Below are 15,702 nucleotides of genomic sequence, written 5' to 3'. Positions count from 1 at the left end.
TGGGATATATATGTATATCTATCAAATATCGAGCTAAAATAAAAAAACTTGAAGGATGCAGTTATAAAGAAATATAATTGTGCTCTCTCACTCTCTCGCATGGTCCATAGCAAATCTGCAACTCTGACCCATTGTAAGTGGGAGTTGACTTACTCTCAAAGTATTTCCAGAGACTCTACTGCTGTAGATAATCCAGTCAGTATCTCATTCTTTAGATTTCTCCGTTATTAGTAAGACACCAGCATGCAATGTCCACCAAACTCAAGAAGACAATGTAGTTAGCCCAGAAGCCATTCTTTACAGGGCTTCAGGGAAAAAAGGAGCGTCTTATCCCCACCATGGGTAGATGAAAGTTTTCTCAAAATCTTTTCTCACCCCTTACTCCAACTCTTGGCCACTCCCAACTCATTTATAGACTGGAGGTCTATGGTTAGTTACAGGGTATAAAACTAATTCTTGGCCACTTGTTTTACAATTCATAGTTTGATGGTCTTGCACAAATACTTTCATATGCAGATGTGATCAAAATAAAGTTAAATTCATCATTTTTGATAATTGCCAGGTACATGCATGTATAACTAGTACACATTCAAATTTGTATCAGTTTTAATATAGTTGCTTTTTAGTACCTCAAATACTGAGAAACTTGTATGATGTGTTATTCTAGGAGCAGTACTAGCCCGGAAGGGTCTTGAATTTCCTTGAATTTTATTTTTATGTCAAAGGATTTGCAGTTTCTTGGGGATTTAAAATTTCAGTTTGGAGGTGTATTTTTTTTTTCCCCTCAGAGAAAACCATATGTATTGTTTTCTAGAGAAATAAGGAAATGAAATGCCACAAGTGAGAAACCAATTTAGGTTGGAGATTTTGTATGTATGTGTACATTGTCGTCTGTCTATGAGATAAATCTATGTGGAAAATGTCATTTTGGAATTACCTTTTTATGCTATGAAAGAGTGAGAAGGAGAAAGACAAATAATTGACCATTGCCATTTTCAGTTTCTGTTGCTTTCTCTTGCAAGCAGATACAATGCATAAATACTAAATGTTTATACTAAAGCTGCTTCTTGGCAGATGTGGATTATATTCTAATGGGGCACATTCAAAGAACATCCCCCACATCACTCATTTATTCTGCATCTCCTAAGCATGTCTCAGTGCAGCTCCACTGCACTGTCATGTGCAGGTTCACTCAGCTCTCTGTAATTGCTCGTTTGCTGTTTTAGCCCGGGCTGAACCACACATTGAGCAAATCTCCTATACAATGCAGCTTGAACAAATTTATAACTTAAGCTTGGAGTATTCGTTGTCTAACATAAAGTAACCCTTTGGTTTACCAACAGTTATCATGAATGTCCTTTAATATTAAATCTTCCTTTGTGTAGTTTTAAAAATTAAATACATACGAAATTGATCCAAACACACGTTTTCAGTGGTGGGTTTTCCTCAGAGCATGCCAGTGGTGGATACAGAGTTAAGTTACCTCAAGTAACTTACGGGGAGTGGGGGAGTCCAGAAGCGGGGAACATTAGCAGTCCTCTTCCTGAACAAATGTGAGTCTAGCCTTGTCTTTGAGGATTTGCAGAAGTAGCCAGGAGGAGCTTTCGGGGTCCCACAGGAGCAGGTAGGAGACATGAATAGACAATGTTTGAATTAGTTCAGCTCTTGTGAAAAGCAATTTGGAGGTTTCTCAAAGAACTAAAAGTAGAACTAGCATTTGACCCAGTAATCGTATCACTGGGTATATATCCAATGGAAAATAAATTGTTCTACCAAAAAGACACTTGAACTCAAATGTTTATTGCAGCTCTAGTCACAATAGCGAAGACATGGAATCAACTCAGGTGTCCATCAATCCCAGGTGGATTGGATAAAGAAAATATGATATGTATACACCATAGAATACTACATAGCCATAAAACAGAATGAAATCATGTCCTTTGCAGCAACAGGCATGCAGCTGAAGGCCATTATCTTAAATGAATTAATGCAGAAACCGGACACTGCATATTCTTCCTAATAAGTGGGAGCTGAACATTGGGTCACACAGATACAAAAATGGGAACAATAAACTCCGGGGATTCCAAAAAGGGGAGGGAGGCAAGGGGGCAAGGGTTGAAAAACTACCTATTGGGTACTGTGTTTAATATTTGGGTAACAGGGTTATTACATGCTTAAACTTCAGCATCAGGTAATATACCCATGTTACAAACCTGCACATGTACTTCCTGAATCTAAAATAAAATGAAAATCAAGTCAAAAATTAAAAAAAGTCTGAATCGGTAAAAAAATAAAAACAAAAATATTTGCTACTTAATGTTATGATTCTCTCACCTTTCTACATATGTGAGTGAGGAGGAGGAACTGGGCTATTTAGGACACGTGTCTTAAAGATTTTCTTTCCCTTTCATTCTTATTTCTCTACCAGAATAAGTTGCTTTTAAAAACATGTCCAGATCTTGCAGCTTCGTTGGGCTCTATAGAATAGAGTTATAGAGAAAAAATGCCATCACATAAAGCACACGGAGTCCCAGAAGAACAAGCCATGTCTTGATCTAGTATGAAAAGTGAGGGAAAGAGTTAATGCTCCTTTAGGCTTCTTAAAGTCAGTGACAATATCCTATTTGAATTTTTATCCTCACAAGTGGCCCTTCAGTAAATGCTGCTTAATAAAGAATGACTAGAATAAAAGGGCACACAGCAGACAGTCTGATACGATTCTAGGTCTCTGATGTATAACATTGGTTTCTCAGACTATGATCTCCTGTAGGGCCAAGAGCACCGTCATTTCTTTCTAGCCCATATTTCTCCTCCCTGCCTATGGTGCCTCCCTCCTACCCTCAAGTACCTAGGAAGGATTGTATGCCCACTCAGAGGTTGCTAAATGATTGTCTAGGATGATCAGTTTAGAGTCACTTATTTATAACTATTATAAATGTTGGTACCATTTTACTTTTGAATTTTAAAAATTTCATAAGACGTATATGTTCAATTTAGCAGAGTAGAAAATAGATAAAAAGACAATGATTCACTGTGGCACTAATTAGAGATAGCAAGGTAGAGATCTCTACAAAAATGGGATCACACTGTACATACATATTGTTTGTGTCCTGTTTTCTCTCTTTGTGACAGACTACAAACATCTTTCTTTGTGATGCGATTTTAGTAATGATCTATTAATGTAATGTCTTTCTCATGTGCTCTACTCTAACCAAGATTAATCAGCTACAAATTTAATTTAAAAAAAATAATATGGATGCTTCTAATGAATCACTACCGTTTATTATGCCTCCAGGATTCATCAAACAGTGTCAGTTCTGCACGTGATATAGAAAAGGAATGGGTTCACCTCAAGAGGGAAATTAAGTTTTAAAATCCAGCTAAAAGTACATGAAAAAGTAGCAAAACCTCAAGGGAAAGCTGAGCATTAGCAGTGAGAAAGTGACACATGGAGAAAGAGGGCAGGTACAGCCATCATTCTCCCTTGCCCCTGAGCACCTGGGGAAGGTGCAGAGAGGCCCTCGTTGTGCTCCTCTCCTGTGTAGAGAAAGATCAGGAGCAGGAAAGAAGCAGCTCCTCCCAAAATTCACTAAGGGAGATTATTTGAGTTTCAAGAAATTTGTGGCTATTGCCCTCATAGCACTCAAAATTAGGACCAGTCTGATATAAGTTTATTAACCCACAGAAGGTGGTGCTCTACAGAGAGCTGGGCCTTGCAGGGCTTCGTAGAGCTGAAGCAGAGATGCTCCTCAGGGACAGCCAGCTATGGACTTGGTTTTTTCCCTCCAACCCCCACGAGGGGATGTGGCTTCACTGGTGGGATTTTGGTTTAGTAAACAGGCATTTTTAAGTGCATATTTTGGTGTATTTGCAACCACCACCACTATCTAATTTCAGAACATTTTCATCACCCTCAAAAGAAGCCCTGCACCTAGTAGCATTCACTGCTTATTCCTCTCTGTCTGCAACACTGGCAACAACTAATCTATAGATTTGTCTATTCTGGGTATTTCATATAAGTGGCATCATATAACGCGGCCTTCTGTGACAGACATCTTTCACGTGGCATAACGTTTTTAAGGGTCTTCCATGTTATAGCATGTAGCAGCGCTTCATTCTTTCTTATGGCTGAACAATATGTGGATATATCCCATTTTGTTTATCCATTCATCAGTTGATGGGCATTTGAGTTGATTCTACCTGCTGGCTCTTATGGATGATGCTACTATGCACATTCGTGTACGCATTTCCATGTGAATATATATTTTCAATTCTCTTGGAGAATCTGATGTGTTTGAATATTTCTTTAAGCAAAAATCCATGAATTTGGGAGCTTCACATTTTCTGCTCAATTTTTCTGTGAACCTAAGGCTACTGTAAAAGTCAAACCTATTTATTAGTTATTTTAAGTGCACAGATTATTAGCTTTTAGTGTGAATGGTGATTTAAGCATGCTTGTGAAGGACAATGGCATGCCAGGAATTTGGCTTTCTCAATGCCAATCAGAGTGACCACCCGCCCCATGGTGAAAGCAGGCATGAAAAAAAAAAAAAAAAAAAAAAAGCCAGGCCAGGAAAGTGCATTTCCTTCTGGTCTATGTGGCACCTGGCCTCCATTAAGTTCTTATCCTTGGCTAAATAAAATGGAGCATTCAGTGAGTATAGGAAGGGGTATGATCTCTTGCCCCATATGGTAACCTGGAATGCTGCAGGTAACATTCTTTCCTTTAAAATAATATAAATGATAAAATAATACAGGTTGATTTGATGAAATTAGGAAACATAGATGAGCATAAAGGAGAAATTAAAGTATTTTCATATAAATTACAGATAACATTGTTAACTTTTTTCAAAACATAAAATCAGACAGTATAGTTTGTGTTCTTTTTTTTCTCTAATCAATGAACTGTGAATATATTTTAGAGACATCTATTTAGAAATATCTATTAATGTGATATTTTTCATTTTTTATGTTCTGCTGTAACCAAGTTTAATCATATTAAGGTTTTTTTTTTTTTTTCTTAAAAAAATAAGAATGATTTGCTTTCTGGTCCAAAGTAGGCATTTCCATTTATTTTATCCTAGGCTCAAACAGTGCCAACCATACGTGAAGCATAGAGAATTGGACCTAACCGAAAGGGACACGCTGACACTTAAAAATAATGGTAGGTCTGCCTGGAAACGGTAGGGAAAACTCATGAAGAAATGGAAAACCTGGAAGGGAGAGTTTGGTTTTATTACAGAATGAAAAGAGGTAGAAAAAGGGTGTCTAGGGTTTTACTGTGGTGAGAGAAGCCTGGACATTTTGAAAGCTGAAAAAAGGAAAGTCCAGAGGAGGGGCTTATGGCAAGGGATTTCCAGGTCCCACTGCTGAGAACACCCAGGCACCCAGACTGTGCCAGTGACCAGAGGTTTATGGATGCCCGCTGGCATCAACAGAGAATTTATTTGTGATCACAATTATTACCAGATTTGAGGTGCTGTTTCAGAGGTAATATTTTACCATCAAAATTTGAAAATTATCCATAACGTATGTTCATTTGAGAGTAATTAATAAAAATAATCAAAATGATAATAAATATCTTTTATTTTGTATCTTAAGGAAGTGTGAAGAGATCTCTTTTTATAAAAATGAGATGATAAATTCTTACATTGGTGTACTGGCTTTTCTCCTATAAATAATCTATAAACATCTTTTTGGTAGCATGAATTTTGGGATGCGGACTATCAATTTGGTAATATGTCTGTTTACTTTCAGTTCCAACCATAGGTAATCAAATCAGGATGTTGTCTGAATAGGCTAAGGAGACACAATTCCTCTCCATGCCTTTGGTAACTCACTACCACTCAATGTGCCCTCAGGATCCAGTAAAGCATTGGTTCTTCATAGAGAAAGAACAGAACCACCTAAAGGAGCATACAGAAACTAGGAAAAAACAGAGCTGTAAAGGCAGGGAATTGTAGAAGAATATTCTAGAATTGGAATGCTGAATGGGAGGTGGGAATTAGAACTTGCTGTGCTAGGAAGGAGAAATAACAAGGAAAAAGGGGCTTTCTGTTTAATAGTAACAGTTACTGAAGCTCAGAAATTTAAAAAAAAAATAAGGAAAAGCATAATATTTCAGATGAGTACATGGGAAAAGATCATTGTATCATTTTTTTCTTTCTGTCCCTGCAGCACCCAGTGTAGGAAGCACTGCTCATTTCCTGAGGTAGGGGTGCCTTCCAAGCACCATGAAGATAGCCTTATATTGAATGAGTTTATTTATAAATAATGACTCAGTTAATAGCAGAGTTTATATCAAATTCACTTTGAAAGGTATGATTTTATCTCAGGTTACTCTTACCCTTCACTTACCCTTCTTCCCCCACAGGTCACAATACCTGGGATGACCAGCCTCTGATCTCCCTTCTTGCTGTGGTTTGGGTATGGTTGGTTTGTCCCCACTAAATCTCATGTTGAAATTTGATCTCCAGTGAAGTGGGGTTTGTGCTCTCTTCACGTGTGCTGCTTCCCCTTTGACCTTCTCCGCTGTTAGATACAGCACAAATGCCCTCACCAGAAGCTGCGCAGATGCAGGCACCATGCTTCTTGTATAGCCTGAAGAACTTTGAGCCAAATAAAGCTCTTTTCTTTAGAAATTACCCAGCCTCACGTATTCCTGTACAGCAACACAAAACAGACTAAAATGTTGCCTTCCTCCTCCCCTGAAGACCTCCATGTGATAGGTGTCCTACCTTATACCCTGAAGGAAGGAATGCCTCAGGGATGCCAAGAAGAATCTGAATAAACAGGCCTTGCTAAATTTATTTTATCCCAGTTTATTGCCATTAGATATAAAACTTATCCCACTTTATTGCCATTAGATTATACCCTTGTGTCCTTTAATCACACTCCTGCATGACTGTCCATAAAAACACACAGATTTCCCCATTTCTTTGAGCCTTCATTTCTGACATCTCCTGTGTCACACAAAAATTAGATTAAAGAAATTTGCATGATTGTCCCTTGTTACTCTATCTTTCGTTACAGGGCTCTTAGCCATGAACCTGTTAATGAATAAGAAAAAGACATTACTTTTTCCCCTCTACAATCATAAAAGCATAGGTATTTGTTTTTACATATAAGGAGAAGCTGTAAGCACGCTGTTGGTGACCTCACTCTGGAGGACCACTGTGCCTGTGGTAGTGTTTCTTTAACCACTAGTAATTAGCTCAAGACATTTTTCATGAATTGAGCAGGCAGCCATACTTTTGCTTCTCAGCTGCAGACAATCAGTACCATTCCCCCCCATCCTCAGGTGAATGCAGAGTACTGTCAGCTGTGTATGTGGTGAGGCAAGGACTGTTCTGTCTTCAAGGGGCATGCTGAATTTCAAAACCCAGCTGGAGTGTCCTAAAAAAGTAGAAGAACACTAAAGCGAATGGAACACTAGAAAGAAGAGTCAGGTCAGGAAGCACGGTAGATAAAGAAAATCCTGGGCTTCCACTGCGGGTACTGAAGGTTACCCCAAATTATAAAGTCCTCCAAAAGCTAAGGCAAGAGCTGGTTCACAGAGGTCATTTATTTATGATGTGTTCACAGAGGTCATTTATTTATAACTCCACAACAGAGAGATGTTTTACTTTCAAACTTCTAAAATCATACGAGTAATACATGTTAATGCCACAGTCATTAGGCCCCATCCTTGTCTAGTAAAGTATTACTTGTCTAGTATAGTAGAGTAGTGCTTTCTCTGAGATTAATGAAACACATAGATTGAGTAGGATAATGGTAAGTTTAAAAATATTATCTGTATTTATAAATGACCACAATGAACTCTAGCGGGAGGCTGGATCTCAGTTTCAGTGCTACTGTGGGAAAAGGATTTCTGAACGATATCCTACAACTACCATAACGATCAGAGTCAAACCAAGTATGGCAGTGGTGCAGCAGTCATTTACCTTTGAAATTTTTTTCCCCAGCTCTGTGAGGATTCTCTCTGGCCAGTGAGCTGCATACCCTGTAGGGGAGTCAGGGGTGAGGAAAAGCCAGGCCGAGGTGGGCTGCATTTGCTCCAGCTCTGTGCAGCTACCTCACTTCCACTGTTTCTGAAATCTTGGCCGGCAAATTGGGAAGATACAGCAGGGCGTTCGTGTGTATGTAGTCTCTTCCTGCCAATATGTAACCCACCGCAGTTATCATTTTACCTATTTAATGTTTAAAATAAGTCACACAGGTTTATTTAAGGGGAAAAAACAATCAGGAAATAATGATTAGCAAAAAGAAAAATTTATTTGTGGTGACCCGAATTAAAGATAGTAATATAGGCATATTTTTACAAATTGAATCATCTTGTATATATGTTTATATTCTGCTTTTTCTGGTAGTGTGTATTGAGAATCTCTTATGTCTGACATTATATTTGAATTATACTCAAAACATGGTGTTGTTTCTTCTTTATGCTGTTCTGTAACCAATATTACCCACTGCAAAATTTTATTTTCCTGTTGAGGCAGTCGTAATTCCCTTTCCTGTTCCATGAAAGGTAATAACACCCACAGGCTTCAAGATCCAAAAAAAATGATGTTAGACAAAGAATGAGATCTTCTAGAACTGAGTTCCAGAGGGAACTGCATGAAAAGGGTAGCAGGATAACAGAAGGAAATAGAGAGCTGGAAGAGCCAGTTCTTCCTGCAACAGTCTAGAGAGGCAGAGAGAAAAGACCAGACCTTCTCTGGGATATTGAAGTTTATTCAAATCCCACACAATGCAAAAACTGCAGAGAGGCAACACATTGCAGAGGAATGTGTTGGGCCACCAGCCAGAAGTTAGTAAACACTAATGGATGGTTCTGATGAATGATGTGTTCACAGAGGTCATTTATTTATAACTCCACAGCAGACAGATATTTTACTTTCAAACTTCTAAAATCACACGAGTAATACATGTTAATTTGAGAATAGATAAACGCAATGAAGAAAATCACTATTCTAACATGTGATCCATTATGATAATACTATACCTTATTTCTTTTTCAAAACTGGGATTATATTGTATATTGTATCTATAGCCTGTTTTCTCTATGTATCTATTTATTTTTCAGTTGCATTATAACTCATTTTTCTATTTGATCTGAAAAGATGATAATTGGAAGTCCATAAACTCCAGGTGCTTCAATATCCCCAGCTGCCCTCTTTCCTTAACTTACGGAGTCTTGACTGCTTCATCATTCCCTCAATTCTATGAGATACCCCAAACTTTTCAATATAATCTTCCTCCTATTTGAAGTCTGCAGAGTCACTTTGTGGTGTTTGATACCAAATTTTAAGCAACATATACAAGAATTATGGGAAAGATAAAGAAAAACAGAGGAAGGCACTCAGGCCTAGTGAAAACTGTTGCTCTGCATGGGGGCAAGATAAAGTTAAAAAGCAAACAGACCTTCATCTGAAGTTGCGTAAAAAGGAAAGATAAACTTACCAAAAAACAGAACACTGTTAAAAGGAGAAGCAGATCCGCCTGCAGTTGGAAAAGAAATTAGAAAATGGGGAGTCTGCAATTTCATTAACTTAGTGAATTAACTTAGAGTTTAAAAACTTCAGAGCTTAAAAGTTTTTGTTTGTTTGTTTTTTTTTTTTAAAGGCAAGATTTTGAGAGGAGTATAAAGTCTGGGACTCACTGAGGATATTAGTGTGGGAAGAACCAAACAACAGTAACCTTAGATCAGAAAATCTCTGAATATTTTCCAGCTGGAAAAACTTCCCTTGTAAGAGAACATTTACTGGATAAAATACTAGGGAAGAGGCAGAGCGTTGGTCAATGAAGCAACAGAGATAAGTTAAGAATAAGAATCATTTCCCAAAGAATATTTAAAAAAAAACTGTATTTTGCAGATATTCTAAATTAAGCATAAACAGAGCAGGAGGCTCTATTTCCTTTAAAATAAAGTACAAGTTTTTATTAAAGTATAAAAGCTCACTAAAAATTAATTTAAAATGGCCACTTCAGAAGGAAGAGCTTGTAAACGTATTAGCCCTTTTTATGAGACTTGTCATATTTCTCATTTAATTTTGTTAAAGGAACAGGGAGACCACTTTGAATTAAACTAATATTTATATGCAGATAAAATTGAATGTAGTCTCTAGGGTGAGTCCATCTTCTCCTAAGAAAAAAAAATTTCTGGGGGAAAAGACCCTATTTGGATCTTTTACATTGTGTATGCCAGGCTGGGAACCTAAATTTGTCCCTTGTCTCTTATACTGCCCTCAAATTAGGTTTTGTATGACTGCCTGTGGTTGGCCTGTGTCCCATTCTATCAAGTTTCATGCTTGCTACTGTATTTACTGCCAATCAATGTTCAGAGTGTACTAGGGCGCTAATGGATCTTGATCAGTGATCTCGATTTCTCAACCTTCTCAGCCATTATATGCTATACTTTTAGAAACAGGTATTTATATTTCCAAGCTGGCATACAGGAAGGCACATTCATTGATAATAAGGAGTCAAGGAGAAGTTAAAATAGACTTTTGACTGTCTTTTGCTTATCAGAAGCAATTACTATCATTGGACTCAATTCTGCCAGTAGACAGAGTTAAGTTAGTTTTAGAATAGCAGTTGAGTAGGCAGTTAAATGTCTGGACTGTGCCTTTACTTTTTGTTCCCCCTCTAAGATACAGCAGGTACAAAAATGAGAGTAATTAATCTACTGGCTTCCTTTGAACACATTAACTTTCAAATGGGAGGAAGAGAGGTGAACGGTCACTGGAGCCTCTTTGAAGCTTCATGCTAGAGCAAAGATAGGAGGTGGACAAAGAAGTGGGAAAGGGGGAAGGATAAGGTTGAAGAAAAGGTGATTGATTTTATTTTTTCCAGGCATGGTTCCCCAGTGATACATGAGGAAAAGAAAAAAAAAAAAAAAACCTTTAATTCCCATGAGCAGAATCCCCCAATAATATGGAAGGATTCTTAATTAGCTTAAGTTAATTAAAGCCACACCAGAAATTGACTATACTTTCTAAATATTCTTCGATATGATGTTGTGGATTTTCTTTTACTTTACAGTATATGTTCCACTGAAAAGCTCCTACCTTGTTTCAGCCAAGGTAAAAGGAAAAGATGACTTTCTATTCATTCAAGCGTCATGATTTTAAGCTGTTCATGACAAACCTGCCAACAGATCCAAGGTGCTCAGTTAGGAATTCCAGGTTAGGTAAAAATCTTGGAGACAGTTAAATACAAAAACAGATTCTGAGGCAAGAAGCAAGATAGAAATGGAATGAAAAGCCCAATTTTTCCTGAGAATAGGATTGGGATGCCCAGAACTCCTTTGTATCAGGTGCTACTGCCCAGCTGTCTGCGTTCCATTGTACACAAAGTTACTTTTGGAGTAAATTTATAGCCTCGCCTGAGGTTACTTCTGTGGGTCATCTGTGGGATGAGGTGGCATGATATTCTGTTTATGCTCCCATTTTTTCTTTGCTTCTTAGCTTTCATAAAAGAAGGCCAACTCTACCCCCAACATGGTCAATTATTAGTATACTTTGCTCCATACCTAATTGACACCAAAAACTAAGGACTTCAAGAACTGGTCAAGGAATATAACTTTAAATACAGAGTTGCCAGATAGCTACTAAGCAACTACCCCAAGAGAATATTTCTCTAGAAAAATGAACCTTTGATATACTATTTACTATTGATTAGGGCTTGAATTCTGCATAGTAAGAAGACTGATAAATTATACATGATTTTTATCAATAGAGATGTAAATTTATTCTCTCAGTAGAAAAACATAGACCCCAAGATTGTGGTTTCATTGCCCTATAGGTCATTAACCAGTTTTTATAATAAAAGTCAAATTTATCAAACCTGTTTCATCACTACCTTCCTTTTATTTATTTATCTTTTTTGAGACGGAGTCTCGTTCCATTGCCCAGGCTGGAGTGTAGTGGAGCGATCTCGGCTCATGGCAGCCTCTGCCTCTTAGGCTCAACCAATTATCCTCCCTCAGCCTCCCAAGTAGCTGAGACTACAGGTATGCATCATGTCTGGCTATTTTTTTTTTTTAAATATTTTTAGTAGAGGTGGGGTTTGCCATATTGGCCAGGCTGCTCTTGAGCTCCTGACCTCAAGTGATCTGCCCGCCTCGGCCTACCAAAGTGCTGGGATTACAGGTGTGAGCCACCACACCCAGCCCATCATTGCCTTCCTAAATGCCTATATAAACCTCTGTTCTGCAAATGCTCTTTGAACCAGCTTTACCATCCTGCTGGTCCCGTCTCTGATGCATTAAACAAATCTTTGATACATTCACCAAATGTTTGAATGAGAGTTAACATTTTGAAAGGTGTACTTTGACAATGCCTTTCCCTACCTGCTCTGTGAAGGCTCATCTTACACTGTTTCAGGGTTTTCTTTGTCTCTCTTCTAGAGCTCTCTGTTCTTGGATCTCTATAAACCATATTCTTGCTTCTGAGGAATTTTATGAAAGGCAGGATGGTGTCATGGGAGAGAATCAAATTTTAGAGTCAGACAGATTCGAACTGATGTCATGGTTTCCTGACACATTTGCTTTTCAATCCTGAACAGATCACTTCTCTGGTCATATTTTTCTCTATGATAGAATTAATCACATCTACTTGGCAAAGGAATTGCTCAGTTGATTCATTTGTGAAGTGAGGAAGTCAAATTGGTTAACCTCCAAGGTCCTCTTCAGTTCTAAGATTCTGATTCCAACATTTAAGAACTTCTTATTCCCAATTAACTTTTAAGAGTCAAACATTTAAATATGCAACGTTCATTTCTCTTGGTTCGATACTTGGTTATAGAGCAGCCACAGCAGATAGGGCACGGAAGACTCAAATACCCTCCACAAATCAGGCTTGTAAATTCCCAGGATGCCTGGTCACCATAGGAGCTCCAGATCACTTTCAGTTCCACTCATAAAAGCACCAGTTGCTTTGTTGTAGTTTAAATCTAAGTATCTAACAAGTCAGCAGTTTGTCACCCAACATTAATATAAACATAACTTATAAGTAAAATTAATTTTTACAACTAGTGCCAAAGTCCACTGTGGCAGGGGCAGTGGTTGGGAACAAACAAACCAATCCAGATGAGGCTAGTTTATTCCTGGGGCCATGATATCATCTTCAAGTATACCTTGGCAGATGGTCATGTTTTAGGAATTTACACAAAAATGAGACTCTGTTAAGAAATTTTCTCTATTCCTTTAGATTCATAAAAATACTTTTAAGATTATCATATACAAAGCCCTAAAAATAAAAAATATTTCATCATGTTTGTGGGCTTAAAGCCTGTCCCTATTTTAATTTTTACATTAACACCAAAATATATTTTAATAATGCTATTTGATATTGGCATGGTGTTATTCCAATAATATTTCTCACTTTGGTTAACCTAGTTCCATTTTTTAAGTAATTTTAAACATGTATAGTAAAGTAGAATAAAAATTGTAATAACCTAAATATTTTCAAGGACTTAGTTATATTTTTACAATAACTGGCTGGGCGCAGTGGCTCATGGATGTAATCCCAGCACTTTGGGAGGCTGAGGTGGGTGGATCTCTCCAGGCCAGGAGATGAAGATCAGCCTGGCCAACATGTTGAAACTCTGTTTCTACTAAAAATACAAAAATTAGCTGGGCATGTTGGTGTACGCTTATAATCCCAGCTACTCGGGAGGCTGAGACATGAGAATCGCTCGAACCCGAGAGGTGAGGTTACCTGGGAGCTGAGATTGTGCCACTGCACTCCAGCCTGGGCGACAGAGCAAGGTTCTGTCTCAAAAAAAAACCCAACAGCTAATAATTTCCTGCATGTAAGTCATATGTGAATGATACATCTATTTTCATGTTTTAATAGTTTGCTTGAACTAAACAGTTGTGCAATTCATCTTACGTAATGAAGTTATGAAATGATATTCCATTATTTTTGCCACATCCTATTGGTTAGAAAGAAGTCATAGGTCCCACTTACATTCAAGAGGAGGAGATTGTCCAGGGACATGAGGCAGGATCACCGGGGGCCATTTTAGAGTCTCTTCATCACAATTCATAAACAAAAAGTGTCGCAAAGCTAAGGCTGTGATTAAATTGCAGAGGTACAGATAACATGCATAATAGTCGATCAGAGGCCGGAGAAAGCACTGTGCCCAAGCAGATGAAAAACTATTTGCATGACAGCCCAAATTGCTTTACCTCCCTGTACTTGTTTCTGTGTATGTAGAAACAGATAACCGGACTAGAGGACATCTAAGGTCCTAAATGTCTATGGTTGCAAAACTATGTAACTACTGAGCCTCAGTCTTCATAGCTATAAAGTTTTATTTAGTATTATTATCTTTCAGGGTGAATTCAAAGTCAGAGAACCTGCAAATTCTATTTTCCTTCCAGGAGCTCATCAGCTTTAAGATAGTCTCATTCCCAACAGGCATTAAAAATATTCACATTGTGACTAACAAATAATGTTTTGTTTGTGACATGTAGGATATTGACCTAAAGTTGTCTTTTACGAAGTATCTCCTACTCTTTCTAGAATACAAACGCAGATCTCTGAGCAATGGAAAGCCACTTTAATACAGGCTATTGACCTGAGTTTATGAATACTGAATTCCGTGCCAGAGAATGGAGGAAAAATATTAGGTAAAATTTTTTTCTATCTGTTTCACCCAGAAAACAAAACAAAACAAAGAAAACCCTGCTCCTTGGGTATAGGTACCTGAATATTTCCAAACTGAGGATATAGAAAATGGGTCCCAGTGAGATTTAAAGGGCCATACATAGGCAGAATCATAATCAGGAGATTCATTAGCAACCAGTGTAAAGCAACAGCATTTGAATTAGAAAGGCAGCAAAGACAAAAAGCATGCTTTGCCTTGGCACATCCTGAAGAGTGAGGAACATTGGAATCCATCAAAACAACAGAAGAGATTGCTCACACAATGCCTGAATAAGCAAGTGGAACGAAATCTGCCTAAAAAGGGAGCAAAAACAAGTTGAAATCATCCTAGCAGGGTATTTTAACACATACTTTTTGGATGAATTCTTAAACTTGGGGCTGTTGGGAAAGAATGCATAAAAATAATTCTAAGAAACAAATTCCACTTTCAAATCATCACCCTTTTACAAATTGCCTGTTTCCCTTCATGTCATTTTCTGGGAAGTCATGTTGACCTTCCCATTATGTCAATCAAAGTAATTATATTCTGAATTTTAGTTTTGCTTGCATTCTCTCTGTTAATGTTTCCTTATTTGAACTCTAGAGGGAGAAAGACTTTTCTTATGTCCTCATAGTTCAACAGCTGGGTCTATAAAATAAATGAACAACAGGCAGATTAACAGGGCATAAGGTATGCAATTTTATTCCTGTTTAATATTACATACATGGGGCATCATAGAAAAAAAAGCGAGTATCAAAAAATATGGGGAGACATGAGAGCTGCAGGACAGAAAAAGTGTAATACCTTCTCTCACTCATTGCAAGGTTCACGGCAGAGACACCTATAACAAAAGAAAGGTCAATAAGAGAAAAGCATACACATCTATTTAATGTAAGTTTTACAGAACAAGGGAGCCTTCAGAAATGAAGATCCAAAGAGACAGGGAAGCCTGCGTATTTTTATGCTGAATTTGAAGAAGATGTGGATGGTTGTGGAGAAGTACTGTTGGACGAAGGGGACACAACCTAATGGTAATAAATGAGAGGG

This window comes from Macaca mulatta, chromosome 14, assembly GCF_049350105.2.
Source record: "Macaca mulatta isolate MMU2019108-1 chromosome 14, T2T-MMU8v2.0, whole genome shotgun sequence".
Classification (NCBI taxonomy): Eukaryota; Metazoa; Chordata; class Mammalia; order Primates; family Cercopithecidae; genus Macaca; species Macaca mulatta.
This window is presented reverse-complemented; position numbering follows the sequence as displayed.